Below are 11,711 nucleotides of genomic sequence, written 5' to 3'. Positions count from 1 at the left end.
TAGATTCAACATCTTTCTTCAACAAAATTGCAGACTGCACAGATGGTACCTTCCCAAAGGAAAAAGTACTATAGCTTACTAGGGTATATATATTAGACTTAATAGTCACTATATACAGTAATTGACTTCTATTCATTTTACATCAAATTAAAACTTTGGGTGTCAGATAATTATTTATTAAAAGCTAGACATTTTAAATGAGAATAAGAAAGAAAAGTATGTCTTTGTGCCCCCTTTTCCCTGTTAATGCCCTATCGGCCCCCCTGGCTAAACTTTGCTAGATCCGCCCCTGCACAGTTACCAGCGTCAGCTACGTAGAAAAAGATCCTCGAGTAGAAACTAATATTAAATACATTCTAACAACAGCTGATCAAGCTTAAACGTGCTGCTGTTGTTCAGCCGCTGGTTTCCTCTTTCTGGTGCAAAGTGGGCCAAAAGCAAACTAGAGACACGGACTCGCGACAGAAAAGCCGATCAGCTGATCGTTAAGCAGTTTCATGATCGAAGTAGCAGCAGGAGAGGCAGTCGCTCGTTAAGCTTAACGCAGGAATGCTTTACAAACATTCAGAGATGGACTTACAAACTTGCTTTACTTCTCTCGGGATAACTTTGTCGGAGATGAAATGCCGGGTTGCTAGCGAAGCTCCACATGCTATCCAGACCACCACAGGTCCCGCATGCCACAGCCGCTCTATCACGTGATGCATACTGCTCCGACGTGCTAACGTTCTGAGGTGAGTTACGGCGTGTTGCAAGTTTTGTGAGGTGCTTTCGTGATATTTAATGGATCGGATTACATTTTTTATTTTTCTCCGATATCCGATCCAGTAATTTAGGTCAGTATCGGACCGATACCGATACGTAATATCGGATCGGTCCATCTCTAAAATAAATAAATATATATATATATATATATATATATATATATATATATATATATTCCCTTCGAGCTCAGCTAACTCTGTCTCAGACTGACCAAATCAGAGACCAAACAGCAGTTTCCAGTGGAAGAACCCACAGTTGGAAGAACCCACACCAGAGATGGTGCAACAGGTCAGGACAACAAGCAGGACAATTTGCTTTGTTTTTTTTGGCTCAGCACAGCACATCCAATTCAGAGCAAATGACTTTGAGTGTTTTGTGCCTGCTCACAGCAAAACAAGAGCACTGGAATACTGTCCAAAATAGTCTCAGCACAGGATTTACGCAATGAAGTGGACCTGTCAGCAGTGACTGCAGCACCGCCGCAAGAGATCATGAACATGTACTATTCCCAGAATAAAGATGATAAGATAAACATTTGTGACTACGCTTAAAAATAACAAGTAAACAACATCAGAAAAAACAAACTCAATTCCTGGAGAAAAAAAGAGCTTGTGGGATGCAGAGGAGAAGCAGCAGATGGAGGGAGAGAGAGACTGAGACACGGGAAGACTCTTATCGAGAATGGCGCCATTGTGGGTCGACATTTCAGAAAGAGCTGTTTGCAGCCCCGTATCACTACACAACAATTAAACATAACCATAATGTGCTCATATGCCCTGAAAACAACAACCGCCCAACGACCAGTGCTTATCTCAGCATGCCCAGGCTCTCTCTTTTTGGCATTCACTCACTCTCTCAAACATGCAAACACAGACACACACACACACAAGCCTATCTTTCATCCTAAAATTGGATGCAGATCTCTCTTATCCTCCACCAACCATTCTTTCTCTTCAACTCCCACAGGCACTGTTCCCAGCCTTGCCTCTAAGTTCTCCCCGATTTCCAAGCCAACACTGACCGATTCACAGTCATAACACACTTTGCATCCTTTCCTTTCTCTACCTTGTCTCAGCCCACTTTCATTTTTCATCTAAAGTAATCTAATTTAACTGCGGAAGCCTTGTGAGTAGCTTGACTTTTCTCAATACCAGACAATTCTGACCCTGCGAGCATCCGAAATTGCATGTTTGCTTTGCACCACGTGTCCAAAATCATGTTAATTGTGATGTCAACACCCTGCATGTTGCTACAGTACTATTAACTGCTCTGTGTTGCAGATTATCATTATGCAATGGAAAGGAAAGTCAAGTCTGGTACCAAATAATTTCTTTATTCCGATATTGTTCTGCAGCGCACCAGGCTTAAAGAAGCGCCATGGCCCAGAAGGCACAGAGCACGAAGGGCACGACCTTTCTATCTGAGCCACAACTCTCACACAGAGCAGATGATAGATTACAAGAGATTAGTGACATCATAAATCATCTTCTAGAGAGAGCTTCATAAAGCTTGTCACACAAACAGTTTTGCACATTAGTTATTCTGTATTTGAGCTCTGGCAATAATGTATATCTGCAATCTCTGAGTCTACCGTGTGCAGCTATCTAATGCTAGGCTATACTGATCCCTGGTGGTGAGAAGAAGTATTGCATCAAGCTGCAGCTGATTAAAGATCTTAAAAAATGTTTGAAAATCTCTTTAGAACATTTTAGTATATTTATATTCAAATAAATATATTAAATCTAAAACCCAACACATTTTTACCTCGGAATGTAATTTAAAAAATAATGGTCAGATTTAGAAACAGTAGGAAAGCACTATGTTTGGCTATTCTTTCTACAAAGCTGTGAAAAAAAATACTTTCATCACAAACGGAGAGACACGTCAGAAACGGTGTAATTGTTTTTCAGCAGTTCGTTTAAAAAAAACAAAAAAAAACATGACACTCTGAAGGAAGCTTCCAAGGGGAGCCTGATGACAGAGGTTCTTAAAACAGCAGAGCCAGATGAAGAGAGCACAGGAGCGGAGGGAGACTGATTTACTTTATAACTCTTCCACAGCCCTGTTAATCTTACCCCTCTTTTGTGATTATATGCCCCCACCCCGATTAGTCTCACCTGCGTGGCCTTCCACATCTGTCTCCTATTAGCCAATCACTGCCTTTTGCTTTTCTCCAGTAAAGCTTTCCAGATTTTTATTTTGTTCCCTGTTTCGTGAATTGTTTAAATTCTCATGATTCGTCTGCTCCCACTTCATTGTTAACACCACTGTGTGCCTCCTTGCCTATAAATTAAACATTTGTCTCGTTAGACACCTGTGTTTACAACTTCAAATATCAAAATAATTGCTGCGATAAAGGGCTAGCTTAATGTGATTTGTTTAAAACTGTGTTCATGTACTCCAGCATAAGAGACTTTTTCTATCAAACTGTCAGAAATAGCACTAAAAGAAAACAGTCTTTTGTGTTTTTTTTTTTTAATTATTATTATTTTTGTCAGCAGACTAACATGCGAAACAATAAATACATACATAAGGGTACCAGGTAATTAACTAATACATGTGTTTTTCTTGCTCTAAAACGTCCGGCCAACTCTTAATTCGGTTGTTCTGAAAACCAGCAGCTGTGGCTTAAATCTGGTGTGGTGGAAACACTTGTCAGCATCCATTAATTAGGCAAAAGAAACAAACTTGTGATACTTACCTTCACAGGCTCTTTCCACGGCTGATGAAAATCATGATTGACACGTTTTCATTCGCTGAGTTAGCTTAAATGTTTGTTTTTCTTTTTTTAATATAAACTCTGAAACGTCGTGCAGGCTTGACAACACTTACCTGCATTGTGGAGACATTTTGGACACACATTTCCACTGTGGCACAAGCGATTATCCCTCCCTTGCTAAAAGTTAGCTAAATGCAGTCGTTTCCATACTGTGGGTGGCGCCCCTGCAGATGGATAAAAAGCTGAAAACGCCAATTAAAAATAGTAAATGCATATTTTTTACGTAATTAAAAAACGTTTACTAAAAATTATATTGTACAGTATTATAATATGCGCAAATAACTCCAAGCTAAGCTTTGCTCCAACCAGTCCGCTCGAAACTTCAGTGGTACAGCAGGGCTGACCTACGCTGCAAATTCCCATCCTCAGCACACTTAAATTGTAAACATTTCTTACAAAGCAATATAAAAATTAGGCAAATCACGGTCAATTGTACACAATATGAGAGAATGGCAGTTAAAATTGGCAAATACTATGTCATGTATGCAAGACATAATACTATACTATAATACTGCTTTTTTATTAAAAAGTGCAATAAGGCATTCAAATGTGTGGGTTAAAACTGGTGAGATGTTCAAGCCTATATGAAAGCAGATGGTGACCTGTAACATTAAAATAAACCGTAGTGCTCAGCAGAGATACGCGTTACTGTAATCTGATTACTTTTTTCAAGTAACGAGTAAAGTAAGGGATTACTATTGCAAAATCGGTAATTAGATTACCGTTACTTTCCCGTAGGAACGCTGCCTTACTGCATTACTAAAACCATGATTTTTTTTACGAGAATGTCTCATGACAGTGACGTAAGCAAGTGTGCCGTTGGTGACAACAGCTGTGTGCAGATCGACAATGGATCATATATCTGTGGGAGAGAGTATGAGCGTGCAGCGTTTAAAGTGTGGAAGTACTGACCTTACTTTGAGTTTGATTCCATAAAAAGTGAAAAAAACATTAGCATCCATCGTGCGTGGGAAGAAAACTTTTTACAGCAAAAAAAAACTCCTAAACTTCCGAGCAAGCACCGAGTGCGCAACGACGTAATGGGAAACTCACAGAGAAACTCGCGGATTCTTCAACTGACCGCGGCACACCTGCACCAGGGTAAACCTCCGCCTACCCCCAGTCCTGCTTTACAGGTGAAAATAGAGCGACAGGACCGCTGAGTCTTTGACTTTATTTATTTTCTGCTGTGTTTTACTTGCATCTATTTGAAAGAGTGTAAACACAAAAAATATTTTATTTTATGTGCTGGAATGTGCAGAAAATGTCACGATCTGGTACAGGGATTCAAACGCAGAGCGGTAAGGTATCTCCAAGGTGTAGTTTATTTACAGTGCCAGTGCAATATATGTACAGTGAAGGGATCCAAAACTCCGGGGGAATCACAGGGTAACTCGCTCACGTCTTCTTCGCTCACACTCACACGCGTTCCCGCAGCAGGGAGGTCGCAGGTCCGGGGGGAAGATCTGAGGCAGACGAGAAGGCAGGTCACCAACTAATCACAAATATGAAGCACAAGAGCTGTGAGAACACTAACGTTGGGGGTACAATCATCCAGCAACGAGAGGATCTGTGTTCCAGCCTCAAATAGTGCTCCCGGTGATGATGGGTGAGTGTTGTCAGGTGTGTGTGTGGGCCAAGGGCGGGAGCCCACAGTGAGCTCCGCCCAGGCAGAGAGGGAGAGAACAGAAACAGCAATTGTAGCCTTGTGGGGCCGACCGGGCAGGCACGGAGACCATGACAGAAAATAGGTTTAAATGTTAAACTAATTTATTCAAGTCAGAGAATGTTGCATATAATTAAATTTTTGCTTGATGCATAAAGTTAAAAGATTAAAACTGATAAAACAAGTTAAAAAAAAGAGACTTTTCCATTTGATTACATTTTGTATGATGGATTATGTAGAAAAAGTAGAATTGGGCTGAAAGATCTATCGCTTTATCACCTCTTCAGGTTGTAAATCGTGTTTTTAAAAACTAACTAAGTAACTAAGTAATTAATTACTTTTGAAAACAACTAATCAGTAAAGTAACAGGATTACTTTTTGGGGGGAGTAATCAGTAATTAGTTACGGATTACTTTTTTCAAGTAACTTGACCAACAGTGGTGCTCAGTAGGAAATAAGGACTGATTTAATACAGGGAGTGCAGAATTATTAGGCAAGTTGTATTTTTGAGGAATAATTTTATTATTGAACAACAACCATGTTCTCAATGAACCCAAAAAACTCATTAATATCAAAGCTGAATGTTTTTGGAAGTAGTTTTTAGTTTGTTTTTAGTTTTAGCTATTTTAGGGGGATATCTGTGTGTGCAGGTGACTATTACTGTGCATAATTATTAGGCAACTTAACAAAAACAAATATATACCCATTTCAATTATTTATTTTTACCAGTGAAACCAATATAACATCTCCACATTCACAAATATACATTTCTGACATTCAAAAACAAAACAAAAACAAATCAGCGACCAATATAGCCACCTTTCTTTGCAAGGACACTCAAAAGCCTGCCATCCATGGATTCTGTCAGTGTTTTGATCTGTTCACCATCAACATTGCGTGCAGCAGCAACCACAGCCTCCCAGACACTGTTCAGAGAGGTGTACTGTTTTCCCTCCTTGTAAATCTCACATTTGATGATGGACCACAGGTTCTCAATGGGGTTCAGATCAGGTGAACAAGGAGGCCATGTCATTAGTTTTTCTTCTTTTATACCCTTTCTTGCCAGCCACGCTGTGGAGTACTTGGACGCGTGTGATGGAGCATTGTCCTGCATGAAAATCATGTTTTTCTTGAAGGATGCAGACTTCTTCCTGTACCACTGCTTGAAGAAGGTGTCTTCCAGAAACTGGCAGTAGGACTGGGAGTTGAGCTTGACTCCATCCTCAACCCGAAAAGGCCCCACAAGCTCATCTTTGATGATACCAGCCCAAACCAGTACTCCACCTCCACCTTGCTGGCGTCTGAGTCGGACTGGAGCTCTCTGCCCTTTACCAATCCAGCCACGGGCCCATCCATCTGGCCCATCAAGACTCACTCTCATTTCATCAGTCCATAAAACCTTAGAAAAACCAGTCTTGAGATATTTCTTGGCCCAGTCTTGACGTTTCAGCTTGTGTGTCTTGTTCAGTGGTGGTCGTCTTTCAGCCTTTCTTACCTTGGCCATGTCTCTGAGTATTGCACACCTTGTGCTTTTGGGCACTCCAGTGATGTTGCAGCTCTGAAATATGGCCAAACTGGTGGCAAGTGGCATCTTGGCAGCTGCACGCTTGACTTTTCTCAGTTCATGGGCAGTTATTTGGTGCCTTGGTTTTTCCACACGCTTCTTGTGACCCTGTTGACTATTTTGAATGAAACGCTTGATTGTTCGATGATCACGCTTCAGAAGCTTTGCAATTTTGAGACTGCTGCATCCCTCTGCAAGATATCTCACTATTTTTGACTTTTCTGAGCCTGTCAAGTCCTTCTTTTGACCCATTTTGCCAAAGGAAAGGACGTTGCCTAATAATTATGCACACCTGATATAGGGTGTTGATGTCATTAGACCACACCCCTTCTCATTACAGAGATGCACATCACCTAATATGCTTAATTGGTAGTAGGCTTTCGAGGCTATACAGCTTGGAGTAAGACAACATGCATGAAGAGGATGATGTGGACAAAATACTCATTTGCCTAATAATTCTGCACTCCCTGTAAGCACCATAAAGGTGCCAAAGCACTTTCTCAGCCTCTAAACTCATTTAGTAAGGAATTCGTTACTGTGTAAGCATTTTTAATACTACTTTAATAACTGCCAATAATTATTTTGACTTTTTCCTCTTCTATCATTATTTCCAAACTAACTTTAATAATTTGTTGCTCTAAATCTTTAACATGTCTTTGTTTGTCACGTTCTTTTCTTTTTTTTTATTGTGGTTTTCTCCACAATATTGTAGTCTGGACATTACGTGGTCAAGCTACTTGAAGTAACTTTTGTTGTCATTTGGCACTACATTAATAAACTTGAATTGAACTGAATTGAATTGAATCTGATTTGATGCCCAACTGCTTCAACTATATGTTACAGACTTGAATTTCCGATACTGTTCATCTGCTGCACAAAGTTTTTGTTGTTGTTGTATTAAGACAATTCATTTTTTGTCTTTTCACTCATGAAGAATGTTGATGCATAAATATTATTTTAAGTCTGTCAGACGGTGTTATTTTTGGCATTTTCCATAGATTCAGTTGGCAAAGAAATGGGAATAAATTATGTGTTTCTGCAGTTCCTAAAGGTACTGGACCTTTGGTAAGTTTTTTTTTTTTTTTTTTTTTTTTTTTTTTTTTTGTGTCAATACAACAAAACTTCAACTGATGAGTTAGGTGCCTTTTTCTGCTTGAGTCATTTATTGGTCAAAGTTAAGTGGTTTACTGAAAATCTCCAAGTGTCCAACTTTGGAAGACCTGCAGAAAGCCTGGAAAACTATTGGGCAAGACCAGGTGTACAGTATTTTATATCATCTTAAAAGGAAAAGACTGTGGTACAGGAACTAAAGTGGACGATGGGCAATAGCATGCTGGTGTTTCAACTTTTGACTTTAGGTTCAAATTCAACCTTCAATTTCATGTCAACTGTGCAACTGTGAAATGCTCTTACTGTGTTCATTTATATATCCTGGTGTTGAGTTTTAAGTTCGGTTTCTGGTTTATGTCTGCCATTAGTTTCCTTAATATTTCTTTGTGCTTCCCTTTGTCTTATGTATGCCTTGGTCCACCTGTGCTTAATGATCATCTGTTAATATGCATCGAGGATTGAGAATTAAATATTTACATATGCTAACATCGTTATTTCTGTTGTCCCGTCTTAGTTTTGCTTCCTCTCTGTCCAGTTCAACTTTTTACAAATTTATATCAGATTTATCTATGTAACACCAAATCACAACAATGATTACCCAAAGGTACTTTATATTTTAAGATGAATACCCTACAATAATATAGAGAAAACAGAAAAACAACCCAACAATCAGGTGACCTCTATGAGCAAGTGTTTTGGAGACAGTGGGAAGGAAAAACTCCCTTTTAACAGGAAGAAACCTCCGTCATAACCAGGCTCAGGTAGGTGCAGACGTCTTGCATGACAGAGAAAACAGTTGGGGGTGAGGGGAAGAAGACAGAACAAAGACATACTGTGGAAGAGAGCCTGAGATTAATAATAACTATTTTTTAAATGAAGAAAGGTGTGAAAAAGGTGAGTGAAGAAGAAACAGTGCATCATGGGAAGCCCCCAGAAGTTGTGCCCTGCTGCAGTGTAAGTGAGGATTCAGGGCCACCTGATCCAGCCATGACTACATGTGCTAAATAACTAGATATGAAGAGGGAACGATTTAAGCCTGATCGAGAGGAGGTAGAGAGGATGCCTGTCCCCCAAATCCAACCTGGGAGCTGGTTTTCAGCTTGTTCCCTGTGTCTGGTCTCATATAGCCCAGTCTTTCCTGGTTCCTTTGTTTGGGAACAAAACAGACATCTGTTTTGTTCCCCTCTTTCCTTCAGCCAAGTTGTTTCTGTGATGGGCTTTGGATTTAATCTCTGCAGTGTGCTTTTGGCTTCTCTTTCCTGCTTTTAAGTCCTCACTACACAATGCTCTGACATTATGCTGCTGTGAATGTGTAATTTAAGTGTAATTTCTAAAAAGAACAAAACCTGAAGTTTAGCCGTTTATGCTGTATGCAGTTTTATATATGTAAAAATCTCTCAATAAAACTTTCAAGAATGCATTTTAATCTTAACAAAACATTCTTCCATCATTGCTTTTAAATCTCTCTGGCATCCATTCAGAGGATGCCTGCGTTAGGCTAATGCATCCACGGGATATGGAAGATGAAAACACATATACTCACTGTTCATTTCACAACAGGTGGAAAATGCACAGATTAGCTACAAGATTAAAACCACCTACATCCCCTTTGTGCTACTGAACACATCAGAGTATGGACAGGAGATCTGCACCAATATTTCTGGAGGTGGTTTTAGTCAACATCTATATGTATTCCAAGATTTTTCACTCAATCATCATAATAATGTAAGACTATCAGTTTTATTTACTTCATCTGTCAGAGATTTTTATGTTGTGGCTGAATTATGTGTTTTGCCTTTTTGTAGGAATAAAACATCAGCGGGACGTGACACCACTAATGTCATGAGGCAGCATCTCAGCCTGATGAATGCACAGCGTTCCGTCTGTGCTTTCAACAACTCTGCATTTAACAGTAAATCCTTTAAACATTAATCCCTTAGCAATGTGCAGAGTAGCCCCCAAGAGAAAACATAAATGACCATGATTTCTATGCAGAATGTAGCCTGTATTGGAGAATGACTTAAAATGCATTCATGATAGCTGTGTTAAAGTGGTAAAGAAGTGCTAATGTATTTAATTCTACTAAAAACCAGAGGCATAAATGCATAGATCATAACATGGAATATCTACACTAGTCTGAGTTGTTGTTTGTTTGTTTTTATTTTTTGAACCTGGTAGATTTTATTCATTGTTTTTTTTTTAAAAAAAAATAAAAAAAATTGCATAATTTAATTTCACTGCATTCATGTTATTTTTTACTCTATCATTAGAGTGCTGTAAAAAAAAGTGCCCTCTTCCTGGTTTCTTATTTTCTGCATATTTGTCACACTTGACCTAAACAGAGTACACTGTAAACCCAAATACTCAAAGTAATTAAATAAATTAAGTAATGTAACCTTTTTTTTAAACAGGCCTACTAGCTCAAATAGCTTATGCTCATCTAACATTTTCCTCCATTTGAAATAGTTCAACTTATTATTTTTGATCCACTCTGATCAACAGTTATTTTTGCATAATTTCATTTTACTTATTTATTTAAATACCGTGGCAGTCATATTTGGGAAGTTTTGATTCCTGAGGTCGATTTGACCCTAAACCTGAAAGTTATTAAATTGTTTTTTTTTCCCCTTCTTTTTTGCTTTGTTGTTTTGGGTTGCATTTTAGGTTATTGTAGTCAAAAGGTGGATGTCAAATATAGTCAAAATATTGGAGTCTGGATAAGCTTCACCTTTTAAAGTTCATCAGCTTAAAAAACCTGAAGAAGCTCTGCTAACTTGTTCAGGTTTACAGTGTAGCTTTGCATAATTCACAGTTCAATGTAAGCCTCATAAACCTTAAACTAGACCTTGATGTAGCCCATCAATTCATCCACTGTCTAAAAATAAACTCCTTTCAGCTTCCTCCCTTCAGGTCAGCTTTCTTCTGATTGGTTGTTGATTGGTTTGCTGAATAGGTGTGTGGCCTGTTGTGCTGACCATAAGAAAAGAAAAGAAAAGAAAAGAAAAGAAAAAATGATCATGTTTTGGCTCACAGGGATGATTTTTTCATAGGCTGACCTCTTTATTTGATAATTCTGCCAGGCTTATTATAGGTATCCAACAATATATGACACACATAGCTTGCTGTGCATGTTGCTGCTCATTTTAGTTCCACAGCGGCATATTTGAATTGTTTTAGTTGCTTACTTGCTTTGTTTTGTTGTTGTTGTTGTTGTTGTTGTTGTTTTTTTGTCTTACCCTGAAACTACACAAAGGGTGGCGTTAAAAAAAACCCATCATGGCAATGTGCTCTCTAAGTTTATTTCACCTGATCATTTGATCGTTCCCTTAGTTCCCAAGAAGGGGGACTTGTAACAATTTCCCCCCTTTTTTAGTATTTAATCCATGAAAGTCAACATGGCTTTGCAATTTTATTGCATTTTCAGTAGCAAAACACAAACTGTGCATTAAGCTGATCACCCCCCTGTTTGCAGTTTCATGAACTGTTACATAACCTCTCGGCATTAGACCAGCACACGTCATGAAACCGAGGAGTGTTAGTCGTTTTTCTCCTTTCTTTGCCCCTCCCCTGCAAAACGGCAGGTGCCTCTGGTAGCAGGAGGTCGGGAGGATGGCGGTGGAGTATCATCCAGCAATAAAAATACATTCATACGCGTTGAATCTTTCCACTTTTAGACCATTAAAGTCGCACTCATATTTCGTCAGTCCACTGGCCGTTGACGCAGCGTTATCCAGAAGGTGTGTGTCACTATGTGCACGGACTGCCTCTGCGTCGTCTCTGCGCCCCTCCCTCTCCGAGTCCCAGCATCACCGACAGCCCCGCGATGC

Source organism: Rhamphochromis longiceps, linkage group LG7, assembly GCF_057381845.1.
Source record: "Rhamphochromis longiceps isolate RC_006_pf linkage group LG7, R_longiceps_female_GT1.1, whole genome shotgun sequence".
Lineage (NCBI taxonomy): Eukaryota > Metazoa > Chordata > Actinopteri > Cichliformes > Cichlidae > Rhamphochromis > Rhamphochromis longiceps.
Note: the sequence above shows the minus strand (reverse complement) of the source record.